Source organism: Molossus molossus, unplaced genomic scaffold (assembly GCF_014108415.1).
Source record: "Molossus molossus isolate mMolMol1 unplaced genomic scaffold, mMolMol1.p scaffold_m16_p_13, whole genome shotgun sequence".
Lineage (NCBI taxonomy): Eukaryota > Metazoa > Chordata > Mammalia > Chiroptera > Molossidae > Molossus > Molossus molossus.
The window spans coordinates 51,119,103-51,131,494 of NW_023425348.1; the positions used below are offsets into that span (position 1 = coordinate 51,119,103).

General features: G+C 49.4%; 1 protein-coding gene across 1 annotated transcript in view; it reads left to right on the forward strand.

The window, feature by feature from the left end:
* SYT9 (synaptotagmin 9) overlaps positions 1-12,392 on the forward strand; it is a 189,784-nt gene that overhangs the window by 146,230 nt on the left and 31,162 nt on the right. The window lies entirely within an intron of this gene.

Genomic DNA, 12,392 nt, shown 5'->3' on the forward strand with positions numbered 1-12,392 from the left:
TGAGGGTCAAATACCATATTAGGTGCAGAAAATAGATGTGAATAAGAAACCATTCATTCCTTCCCCTGAAGAGGTTATACACCATAAGAGAGACAGAATCTGGTGTGTAAACTGGTCATTCAAGTGCATGTTCATAATCATCGTCGCCCACATCCAGTACTACAGAGCAGGAAGCAAGAAAGTGTGTGGTGCTTAGATGCGACTGTCTGTGAAGCATGTCTTCCTCCTCCTGGTAGGTGACGAGAACTGAGCCCCTGGGAACTTTCCTCTTGCTCTCTCAGTGCAGACAGCTCTGTCCCCTGCAAAGCCATCCCGAGAAGCCACCGCCGAGCCTCCCCATGTGCGCTCTACTGCCATCGACAGCGGGTTAGTCTGGTGGCAGTCAACACGCAGGCAGCATAGAGCGGCAGAGAGGCCCCCAGCTGGCCTGGGGACAAAGGGATGGGCTTCCTTTGTTGGAGATGGTGCCAGAGGGAGAAGAGCTGGACAGGGTTCATGGATTGATTCTAAGCTTCGGGGTATTCAGGAGGAGCCTGGGGCCCCCAATTTGCAGGTTGCTGAGGACCCCTCTGCCCCTGGGCCATCGAAGCCAAGACTCTTTCTTTCCTGGGCTCAAAATTAATCCCTAAGGGAGACCCACAGGCCCTGTGAAGCTGGAGATGTAGCTGGAGGACTGTGCCACCAGACTTCACCTCACTGCTTTCGCTCCTGGGCAGGTCTCAGAGGAGCCCGTCTGGGCTCATTACCTTGTCTGCGCCTGTCGCTAGCGGTGGTGGTTACAGCAGTTGTGACAGACGTTTTGCACCCTGATAAGTCATTGCTGACTTCAATTTTTATTTGTCATCTGGTGTGTCAGTGGGTCACTTCCCAAGTCACAGGCCAGGGGAAGGGATAAGGGTTGGAGGTGTGGCGTGGGGCTGTGACATGGGCGCTGGTCCAGTGTACAAGCAGGTCTTTCTCATGACCTTGCCAGGGAGTGACCCTGGGTGGCGCGTGTACCAGGGGCGTGTGGGCAGCAGACCTTGGAGGCTTCCTTCTCTGCCAAGGAAAAGATGCTGTATGACTTGGGTCACCTGGGAGATACTCCTGAACCCTAAGCACTTGGCTGTTTGCAAATCTGTGTTGGACAGTTCTGTAAGTGAGAAATAAATGTTTCTCAGGTTAAACCACTAAGTCTTGGAAGTCGATTGTTCCAGCAGCTAGAATAACTTCGGCTAATACAATGGTTACTTCTCAGCTGTTACAGCAGAACTGAGGAAGTGAAACAGAGGTGCCCCTTTCATGAAGGGCAAACCGAGGGGGGCTGGCCTTGCCCTGCGGCTTCCTGTCTCTTTGAAGTACGTGCCCAGAACTCCAGATCCATCCTCAGAAGGGGAAGCAGTACTTTTCTTTTTAAAAATAAATGTGCAACAAGCAGAACTGGGGCACTGATACCAGAGGAGATGAAAAGCTGGACCAGGGAGGCCACTGCACTTCGCTGACCGCCCTGAGGATGGAGGGGCTGCGGGCAGGGCAGCGGGAGGCACTCACTGTGCAGCTGGAGGGACCTGCAGTCAGGTCCCGGTGTGGCCGCTCACGAGCGGCTTTTCCCTTTCTGAGTCTGAGTTTCCTCGTCTGCGAAGTGGCCGTCACAGCACCTGTCTCACAGGGTGGTGGGGAGTAAACCATCTGACAGGTGTGAAGCGTAGTGGTTGCACATAATAAATGCACAGTGAAGTCCTCAGTTACAGTCATTTCATGTGTATCCCACACTCTGAGTGACTGCTGTGTCCTCGTGTGGCTATCACACAAAGAAATCTTGTCTATGTCACAGAAGATCACAGGAAGGTTGGGAACCCATACCCCTGCACCCCATGAGCCATTGCCTCAGACTAAGGGGAGGGGTCTTTGCACCTTTGCTGGACCTAGGTGCTCATGTCTATGTTCTCCTCCTTCCTTCCTCTGCCTGAAAGATGCAGTTATACCCTCTTCCTTTAAATTTCTGCTTTAAACCAAAAACAGTAATTCAGTCCCAGATCGTGTGTGTGTGTGTGTGTGTGTGTGTGTGTGTCTGTCTGTCTGTCTGTCTGTCTGTATAAGCATGTGTGTTTGAATAAGAGAGAGAGGCTGCTCTGGCAGAAGCTCTTCACTGCTGGGGCTGAGGGACCAGGTTGGGACTGAACCCCAAACCTGCAGAGATCTGGCAGCCACTTGGAACTGCATCCAGCCTGCTCTGACCTTGCCAGATGGAGTCTTCAAAGCCAATGAGTTCAGAAATCTGTTTCTCTCCCAGGGATTCTGGATGGTTTCACCACACACACAGGTCAGCTAGTGCTGCTCCCTTCACTGCCCAGATGTCAAAGGCTTGAGAAGCTGTGCAGACCCCCCAGAGCAGGCTGCCTGGGACCTGGGGCCTGAGCAACCCCTCTGTGGTGCTTCAGATGACAGAACTCTCGGGGCTCCCCCCACAGTCTCCTCCCCACTTCCACCATATATCCAAGAGAAAATGGAGTCAGCCTGGCCACATCCCAGCACCTTGCCCACATGGCTGTGTAGCTGACCTACCTCATGATCCCTGTAGAGAATCACAGAAACAGTTCCAGGTTTTCATCGCTCCCATGTGTAGTGCTATATACACCTTCCCCATTAACACGTCATAAACCTGGTTTGATGGGAAGATACTGTTGGGGTAAATCAAATTTCACTTTTCCGAAAGGGACAGAAGACAGAGGTACAGACTCTAAACCTCCAAGCTCAGCCTTTTCCGCATACTATGTCCAGAAGGCTCACGGAGTTCATCCACCCCCTAGCCTGGCGGTCTGCGGGGACCCCCTCAGGGAGCCGATGCCCCCTGGAACTCGGTTCTACAATTCGCGGCATAGCTCGGGGGCAGGTGTGGCCCAGTGAGCCCAGGAAGGCAGAGCCCTCATCTACTTCTGCCTCGTTAAGGGTGTGAACGCAAAGCAAACATCAGTTACGCAGACTCAACAGGGAGTTACACTGGGCCCTTTACACCAGGCGCCCAGCAGAGCGTACCTGGAGTCTGAGATCCCCACACTCCCAGGAGGAGGCATCTGATTGCCCAGGTTGGGTTAGGTGTCCACCCCGGTCCAGTTCACTGGAGGCCATGGAGATGTGAGCTGATGCTCTGTCCAGCGGGAATACGGGAACTAGACTTCCTGAGGTGGGCCTGGCAGACAGTCATTGACAGGAGTGAACACGACTGTGACCCAGAAGATCTGAAGTGAGGGAGCCAGAGGCTTTAGCACTCTGGGGAAATTTTTATTCACCACAGGTTTAGGAAACAGCAGTGATTCCCCAGAAAGAGGGGTGTGACTAGGAAAGGCCAGCAGATCAGGTTCCCATCAGAGGGGTTCAGGTGTGGTGCTGGGCTTGGGTCCTGGTGTCAAGTAGACCAATAGAGAAGGAAACTGAGTAGAAAAGTTATTGTGAAATAGCACAGTTGAGGCACAGGACAGGGAGAGCCTGAGCAGGTGCTGCCCCTCAGCAAGCAGGAGGTCCCTGAGGTGACCTTGGCACCCAGCTTGCAAGTCTTGGGAAACACCATGAACTCCAGGCCCTGTGAGTAGCCAGTGAACCTAGGCTGCTGGTCACATGCTTTGCCCTCCTAAGTGTCTCAAGAACTGAGCATGAGCCTAACGTGCATGGACACCATCTCCCCCACACTGTGAAAGGCTCCCCACACATAGCCCAGCAGAATGTCTCAGTGTCTCAGAGAACAAAACATTTGTTCTGGATGGAAACAGAGAGAACAAGAAACGTTTAAAAGTTCATTAAAATAGGGCAAGAAAATGTAAATTCCTTGATCTAAAATAGATACCATCCTGGTAAGAAACAGGAAGGGAAAAAATCAATTTGATCTTGCTAATTACTATTTTTCAGTAATTTCTAGGTTATATCAGTCTCTTTGGGATAAATATTCAATCAAACGTAACATCTGGTTTCTCAACTAGAACTATTTCCCTTCTTCCTAGAGACCTCCCCTCCCCCCTAGCCCTCCCCCCTCCCTCCTCCCTGAGCTGGCGTCTAGGTGCAGGGAAGCACAAAACTTGTGGCAAGCAGTGGTCTGGGTGCTGTCATGGGCCTGGGCAGGTTGTCCTGCTTGTCTCTAGCCACCAGATGCCTCCGTCACCACCTGTGCTGCTGAGGGTCTCTGCAGGTGTAACATGCACCTGTCCTCAGCATCAGCCAGACAAGAAAACTGCTCCCGGGAGCTCGGCCCACTTCGAGGCTGGCCAGACCCCACTTGAGCAGTTTGTGACCCTGCAGATCTAGGGTCTGACAGTCCATCCCTTTGATTGTCTGGCCCAGGTCTTCTTTACAGCCCTGAGTGCAGGGTCACTTCTCCATTTGCTGGAACCCCCCTGAAACACTGTCACCTCCTTTCCATCCCTCCAGGCATTCAAGGACACATCACAGCTGTGGTGGACCTGCTGCCATCACAGGTGCCTTTGTCATGCCCATGCAGGGCCATTTCTACATTGTTCCTCTAGCCATGTGCTGGCCCAGGGGCCACCTCTGCCTTCAGCTTCCTCCCAAAGCACCTGAAACTCGGGGTCTCAAGCCTGAGGGATGAAGCTAGGACCTCACATCAGAGTGTGTTTTCCTTCTCTCTCCCTACTTCTTCCTCCAAAGACTCTTGACTTCCTCCTGGCTGGTGGAAACTTTCTTTCTGTCCATAGCACGAGTCCTCTCTACCTCTGCCTTATGCTCAGATATCCAAGGTTTCCTCTCGACATCTAAAAGGGAACATTTGGAATTTAGATGTGTCTCTTTGCTGATGAGGCCTGGCTTCATGACTAGCTGGTCATTGACCTTCTGCTATTTGCCTCTGATGTGCTGGGATGTATGGCATTGATTGATTTCATGGAAATCATTTGATTGATTGATTTCTTGGAACAACAGGGAATGGAAATACTATCCTATTACACAGATATTGGATTCGTATTTGATGAATAAATAAAAGAGACATGGTGGGAGCAGTTGGGTCCCTTTGGTTGTAAGGTGCCACACTCCCCCATTCAGCTCACAGTGGAAGTCAGTTCAGGGAAAGGCAAAGTCACTGAGACTGAATTTGCAGTGAGCTCTTCAAATAGACATGGCCATTAGCAAGCTCCAAGCTTGAGTTACCTTGTCTGCATTTAGGAGGATGATGTGAGAAGAAGCCATTTGTTCCCTTGGTTCCCATGTCCTGCCGTCTGATATTGGCTTTGCACTCTGAGTGCAGTTGAGAGATATTCAGAACTGTAACTGAGGCACCTTTCAAGTCATGAAGGTTTCTCTTGAGCTCATGTGGATGAGCAGGTTCTAAAGTACTTCAGTATCTTTTTTCGTAAGAGACAGAGGAACAGAAACACCAGAGACCTCCCCGTGGTGAGTGGAGACCTTGTGCCTGAAGGAGAACGGATCAGGAGGTGACCAGGATGTGGGTCCACCAGGGGAACATTTTAGCAGCAGTTTAACACACGGTAATGACTCGCTCCACCTACGCGAAGATAAAAAAGAGAAAAATAAGGGGAAAGTATTTTTTCACCAAAATAAAGGACATATAATTGATATCCCCACCCCCACACCCCCACCTTCCACCGAATAAGCTATTTTTATTGATGGGATTTAGCGTGCCAGTGGCCATCAATACCTGCAGGGCCACTGAAGCAAAACTGATTGCAAAGAGCGTAAAAATGTGCTGCATGTTTGGGAATCTGGAGAACATGAACAACCCCATGAGAATCTGTGCGAGTTGATGTAAGTGGCCAGAACACAGCTTGGACAAGTCGGCCCGGTTAGTGTTAATGGGGTGTTGTGTTTCCCGCTGGTGGAGGGAATGGTCAGCGAACAAAGCCAAGAGCATTCGAATTTCCCAACACGTCTTCTTCCATGTATTGAATGACCCATACAAAAAAGGATGTTAAGCATTTTCTCCTCTTCAGCTGGGAAACAAAACCAGTGACTCTTCCAAAGGTCTCTGGAAATAGTAACCATATGCAACATGAGGGAAAACCCTGGAGGAATAAAAGATAATAACATGTTGGAAAATAACATTGCTGCTCGAACAGAGAGACTGCCTCTCGGCTCTCCTCTGTTCACAAGCAGCCGTGCCCTGGCGGTCACTGCCCTGGACCGTTCCTGTGGCACACCGGACTAGGAATGAAGGAAACAGGTGGTTAGCCGTGGGCTTGAGTGCTCAGCATCCTCCATCTCCTGCGCAGGCATTCAGACGTGACTGCTGGTGTAATGGGCCGATGGGCCAGTTCTTCCCCCTAGAGTAAATGAACTGGACTGGTTTATGCCCGCCTCTGAAAGAACCACACCCCTCGTGGCCTCTGTGGGGAGGAGAGTACTTCTGGGGTCCATGGTGGAGCAGCCTGGCAGAGGGCATCAAGAAGACCACTGTGCCTAGACATGGTCTTGAAGCATATGTGCCTCTTGAGTGCTGTCTCCCACACACCACTAGAACAACCTGTTGGTAAGACAAAAACTGAGCTTATTGCTTGCCCACTAGTGGGAGGGGAAGGGCAAAGTCTGACTTGTGAAGATTTTGAAGTTTGATGTAAGCTTGGTCTTTGGTGAGGCAGAGGGATGAGACGGGCTGGAGAGCTTCGTTAGGATCGGGTAATTATCATGACATGGGAGCTTAGACTGACATAGCAAAGCGAGGATTTTGAGACCGGGGTTCAGAGAGTCTTGGGGTGTAAACTGTCTGTTGATGCTTTCTAAGGAAGAACTGATGGTCTTTTGGGAAGTCCCCATAATGAGAGATAATTTTACTGCAAACTTGTGTCTAGCTTGGCAAGTGTCTTCTCCGGGAATAGTACAGTTGCTGTTGAAGACAATAGAATAGTAAAGTCAGGTTAATGAAGAGGGTATTCTGTAGACAGTGCTGTTGGGGGAGCTGGCTTTAGTTCGAATGCCCCGAGAACAAAAAGCATAAGGAGAGGTGACAAGGGTCTGCCTGGTTTTGCAGGTACCCACCCAGACAGCGTGGACATTTGTTCATTGCCTCCCCAGTGTTCACACCGCCTTTCTGATGGCCCTGACTTCTGATCAGGCATTCTAGGAATCCTGGCTTCGTCCTTGGTCCAGTAATGGAACTATGACCTCATCCCGGGCTCCACCAGCCAAGCCAGCCAGGGGATTAGCACTGTGTACGCTGATTTCATTGGTATATAGAACTTTTGTGTGAATGCTTGGACAGAGATGCTCTTTCTTTCCTGCTGGATGTAAACAAGGAGCAGCCATGGCCCTTTGGACCTCTAGAGCAGCCAGGCTTAGGATGAGGTCAACCCCACGAGCGGCAGCGCAGAGAGATGAAAAGAATCCTGGCCCTCAAGCATGTGGTTGAGCAAGCCTCTCATGAATGTAGTGTTCGCGCAGGCCTTTATGGACATGTAAGCACACAAATATCTCTGTTATGTCAGCAGCATGAGGTGGGATTTCTGTTGCTTGAAACAGAAAATACCTTCTCTGGGACACAGAGAACCATTCCCAAAGCTGCCGTGAGATCGACCCTCCTGTCTTGCTCGCCCTGGTATGTCCAATACCTAACAGAGTATGTGGCACATGATAGACACTGTATAAAGTTTTCCTAATGAAGCACATTATGACATTTGATTAACTAGCTTATGTGTTAAAATAGTTATGGCCAAAAGAAAAACTCTCAATGACACACAAGTAATGTAAAAAATTAGAAAAATTGCTTTCCTTTTGCTTTGTATCTTATCTACCAAAGGGAAATTCAAATCCTGCAGGGACCTGGGGGAGCCCTGGGCAGCTCTCCATCGCATGCTGGCTCCCTGGGTTGATAAGGGCAGTTCCTCAGGGGCGATGGGCCACATGCCTGTCTTTTCCAGTCTTTGTGTCCTGCTATGAACTGCAGTTCATTTGTTTAGAATGAAAAGGGAAATCTATACTTGTTCAATAACAGTATTTTAGCAACTCGAACATTATCTTTAAAAAAAATTTTTTTTCCTTTATTGATTTGAGAGAGAGGATGGGAGAGGAAGAGAGAGATAGAAACATTGATGAGAGAGAACATTGATTGGCTGCCTCCTGCATGCCCCCTACTGGGGATCGGGCCCACAACCTGGGCACGTGCCCTGACCAGGAATCGAACCGTCGACCTCTTGGTGCATGGGTCGATGCTCAACCACTGAGCCACATTAGCTGGGCTGGAACATTATCTTTTAATCCTATATATATTAGTTTAATGTATAAGTTAAAGCTCTATTGTATGTTAAAATCTGTGATTAATAGTGGCAGAACAGAGTTACATATTTTCCCCCATTTTAAATAAAGTTCAGAATGTGAACTGTGATAACATTGATCATTGAAATGCTTAAAAATAAGGAAAGAACTAGGGTGGTGAACACACAATATGAACACACAGAAGATGTTGTGAACACACAGAGTTGTACCCCTGAAACCTGTATAATTTTATCACCCCAATAAATTCAATAAAAAATAAGGAAAAGGGGTTTTCTACAAAGCCAGGAAGCTTTACAGTCATTGAGGACTTACGTGATGCATTCTGAGCTCCTAGATATGGGAGGTACTATCAGGACTGTGCTCAGATTGTCAGGAAAAGAAGCAGTTACGAACCGGAAACAAAGGTGCAGTTTTTTTATGTGTAGCTGAGGGATCTCAATGATACTGAGTATCTTAACTATTGTACATATGTTGTATCCAGACTGAAAAACTTTACTAGAGGAACATCGTAAAACCAATCCAAGAAGCAAATGCTCTGCGGAGGGATTGAGATGGACTAAATGTCAACAATGTCAACATTCTGGATTCTTTTCCCCTCTTAATGTTGATCCCGTCTCTGCAGGGCGCATGTGCTTCCAGACAGAGTGCCTTTCGCTGGGCCCTGTCTGTATTCTCCTTGTTGGCTGGAGTCAGGGTCACATCAAGGTCAAAGCTGGATGAGAACAGTCCACTCCTGCTCACAGGGGAACGTGGGCATGGATAAACTGGATGCAAGGGGGTTCACAGAATCCATAGCCAACATCTGGAGGTAGAGCATCTGGAGCTCCCATTTCCATTCTAGAAGCTGCCATACAGAGATAGAGGGTGGGGCCCTCCTGTGGCTGGACTGTGGCCCGGATCTAGCCTCTAACAAGGGGTCAGAGCGGGCTTCCAGTGTTGAGTGATGGCCGAGCTCTTCGTGCAGGCTTCTGGGGCTGAGGCAGATCCAAGCAGGGGCTGAGAGAATCTGATCTTTAACCACATTTAAAATGTTATGTTCCTTAAAGTTGCAGAATATCTACTCCCAGGATTAGTGGACATTATCCTGCCACTTAGAAATAGTGTGACACTTATATTGCTCTGCAAGTGTGGAGCCAAAGTAGCATGTGAATTTGAGCTTAAACCTTATAGTAGGAACCAGGACCTAGGGATCCTTGCTCTGCCATGCAGAGAAACCCTGCACTCCCAGGATCCAGCAGAATCTAAGCTATCCCACACGGTGCCCCTCTGCTCTGCCGGTCCTGCTCGCACACAGCTGTGGGCCCGAAAGGGTTAAGAGCAAAGGCCTTGAGAAAGCTGCGCTTTGTTCCAGGGAAATAGCTTTTAGCTACAGCTGCTGCTGCCAGCGGAGATGCTTGAAAGCAAAAAAGGGAATAATGGGAAAGAAAAGGACTTGAGAATTACAGGGGAGTCTTTGAGGACTACTCAGCCCAGATGTTTCTCTTCCTGCTCCAAGCCCATGGTTCTCCGAAGCCCCCAGCACTGCAGGAGCTCCCTCCCTGCCTTTGCAGAGCTCATGGGCGCCCAGGGGACTGCTCTGCTGGGCAGGGGGGTCCTCAGTCCTGGAACTGGGAACAGACTTGATAACAGTGAGGGCACTGGAAATGTAGCTCTGAGCCTGGTGTTAGAGACAAGGTGGGGGCTCTGAGCTTTACAGGAGTCCTGGAGCAATTGCAGACTGACAGCTATCACTCTCCGCTTCGTGCATCCACCGCAAAGACCAGACGGGGACTCCGTGAGCCCGGGAATGAAGGGGAACCAGGGCTGTGACAGGAAAAACAGATCTGGACCTGACTCAGGGCTTCACCCATTCCCATCCAGAGAGCAGGGCTTGGAAGTTCAAGGCCAGGCCCCTTCCACAGGTACCTCCACCCCAGGATGAGAGGACATTGGGTGGCCTCTGTGTCTGGTGCTCTGTGTTCTCATGGGACATGCCTGCTGAGTAGCTGTTGAGTGGGGTGGGGTGGGAAGTTGTATAAGGGGTTGTGGTTGAAGAAGCAAAAAGAAAGTAGGTTTGAGAGAAAGAGAAGTGATGGAGGGCAGCCCATCACTGGGAAAGGGACGTGGTGGTTTGGGGAGTGGGGGCAGGGAGGGACTAGGGTGGGGAGGTAAAAGATATTTAAAGGAGATGTGGAATCCGTTTTGCGGGCAGGAGACAAGGTGACCTTCATAGCTCCAGGAAGTCTTCAGTGGCATTGACAAGGATTTGAACAGGGATCATATTATGAGAACTTGCTGAGTCTGCCTCCCAGACTGGAGGATCCATGGAGGTCCGACACGATTCTAGATGGTTTGTAATCTGCTCTTCATACACATCTAGACATGTACCAATGTAAGTTAGTACTTAGCCAGTGTAAGCCTACACCTAGAGGATTCCATTAATTGTTTAACACAGCGGTGCTGAGCTCTTTGCTGAAGTCACATCTAATTTGGAAACTGAATGTGTAAAACAAATAAATGCAAGAGCTGCTGTAGCCAAAGCAGACAAGCACTGACGAGGCTGAAGCAATTCATCCACAGGGAAGGCATGACCCCGCTAAGCCTCCTGCGGGACTCGCCCTGTTACGCTGCGCTAGCGTCTGGTAGGGAGGGCAACCCAAGCCCGCTCGGCCACTTACCGCAGATCACCTCATCTCCCCGAGGCTCGGCTTCCTCCGCCATGACATGGGGCTCCCCGTACCCAGTTTTAAAGACCTGTTGTGGTGATTAAGTGATCCAACATATATGAAAGCATCTGGCCTAGTACCTGGCCATAGAAGAGGCTCACGGAGTGAGGAACAGGTGGGAGAACAGAACTGCACCCAGCGCTTCCGTCTCCGACTTGATGAGGCTATTATAGTGCTCAAGTAAAGACAACTTTGCTGGGGATATTCCAAGTTGGCCGTTTCTCTGGCTTTTGGAATGTTCAGTGATTCACAGAGACTTAGATCTTAGGAATGTAAGACAAAGTAGCACAGTACTTTACTAAGTTCTGGGTTACACAGTGTGCCTCGAACCCTCTTGGCTATGATTTACATAAGAACCACGTTATACCTCACGATATGCACGGATATAAAATGGAAACAAAGTTTCATGGAATAATATACATGGGATACATCTTTTGCATTTTTTTTTTATCCTCACCCGAGGACATTTTTCCATTTTTTGTTCAGATATAGTGGGAGAGAGAGAGAAACATCGACATGAAAAGGACACATTGAGTGGTTGCCACCCGCACAGCTCAACCAGAGCCAGGGACAAACTGCAACCGAGGTACATGCCCTTAGCGGGAACCCAACCCAGGTCTCTCTGGACCACAGGCCATCGCTCTAATCGCTGAGGCAAACCGGCCAGGGCAAAAGTTTTTTATTTGATTGCAAAAAGAATACTAGTCACACCTTAAATTGATTTCCAAACCCAATAGTGGGTCATGATCCAGACTACTGAAGCCAGGTTGTGCGTGTTTAGAGGGGCCGCTGTAATTCCAAGGCAGTGTGGGAGGATGAAGAGGGAAGTGTGGAATCCTAGCCAACTGCACGCGTTTTTAGGGCCATCTGAATACTCTTTCTCCAAAAGACCAGCATTCTCGGCTTTTCATCACATCTGTTTACCAGGAGACAACACCACCCTTTGGTTTTAGCGTCTTTGCATAAGATGCTGCACACCTGAGTTTGCGTTGCTGCGTTTGCATGAGCACAAATAGATTATTTTTATCACAAATATTTAACCATCTGGTTTGGAGCTGGGCTGAGCCTTAAAACACTTAAACAGCACAGAGACACCAACTGTGTGTTTATAACTGAGGAAGAGTGTTGGGTAAAGCCACAGAAGGAAGGAAGAGGCATTCTAGTTGGACAAGTGTGTCACTGTGATAAGAGTTCCCTGAGGTGACTGGACTCCTCTTCTGCCCGGGGCCGGTACTGTCTTAAGTACTGAGGACCTGCCTTTAAGGACTAGGGGTTGGGGTGGGGGGTGGGGCCAGTCTGACAGTAAATTGTATAATCTGTGTTTTCAGAATTTGTTCAGGAGCACAGATGAGAGTGTTCTCAGCCACCTGCTGGGGAAGGGTGATGACCCAAAGGACATATTGAACCCCTTGGCCAGACTCTTGAAAACGAGTGGGAATCCTCCCGCTGTGCCAAGAGGACAAGGCATTTCCAGGAGAAGGT